The sequence below is a fragment of the Penaeus monodon genome, chromosome 23 (genome assembly GCF_015228065.2).
Source record: "Penaeus monodon isolate SGIC_2016 chromosome 23, NSTDA_Pmon_1, whole genome shotgun sequence".
NCBI lineage: Eukaryota > Metazoa > Arthropoda > Malacostraca > Decapoda > Penaeidae > Penaeus > Penaeus monodon.
In genome coordinates this window covers 10,215,752-10,216,433 of record NC_051408.1, presented here as the reverse complement: position 1 = coordinate 10,216,433, position 682 = coordinate 10,215,752, and the positions used below count along the sequence as shown (strand labels likewise).

At 44.0% G+C, this 682-nt stretch overlaps 1 protein-coding gene across 1 annotated transcript in view; it reads left to right on the top strand.

Moving 5' to 3' along the window:
• Nucleotides 1–682, top strand: part of LOC119587791 (KH domain-containing, RNA-binding, signal transduction-associated protein 2-like) — a gene marked incomplete at both ends in the record, with an annotated part of 9,146 nt that overhangs the window by 7,903 nt on the left and 561 nt on the right.

Below are 682 nucleotides of genomic sequence, written 5' to 3'. Positions count from 1 at the left end.
TTAGGATGAAAATGGCAGAGGAAATCATAAAACCCGGGCATTAAGATACTGTTGGCACGGGGGCAAGACACTCGAGCGGGTGGCAGAGGGAAAGGAAATGGTTTCCAAGCGCCCGGGAGGCCATGATTGCTTTTGGCCAGGAAGGAAAGGGGGGGGGGGGAGTGAAAGGAGAGAGATTTTGCTGCTGTCAAAACACGGAGCTACAGTCTTTTAATACAAGTCGAAGCTGTATAAATACACTTGGGATATACACGTATCCCCGAGTGTGGACAGCCTGAGCTAAAATCCTTTGCAAATATTTGCTGTACGATCTTGCCCCTTTGTCTTCTCGTCTGCCTGGCGATCTCTCTGACTCTATTCCTCTCCCTGGATTTCTCGTTCATTTATCTTTCTATTCTGTTCCTCCATCTTCTTTTTTATTTATATTCATGCACAGTATCTGTTTGTGTCTTCTCTTTTCATCGTTCTTCCTCGCTTTCATTCTTTTTATCTATTTAACCTTTATTCTGTTTCTTTATCCCCCCGTATTATTCTCTCTCTCTTTCTGTATCGCCATTTTCCACTTTCTTTTCGTCTCTTTCTTCATTCCGTCTATTTAGTCTTGCGTTTCTCTCTCCCCTCAGGAGTTGGGTTTGCTCGCCTTGAGACATTTCTTTTATTCTTCTAATCTCCCCTCTCACCC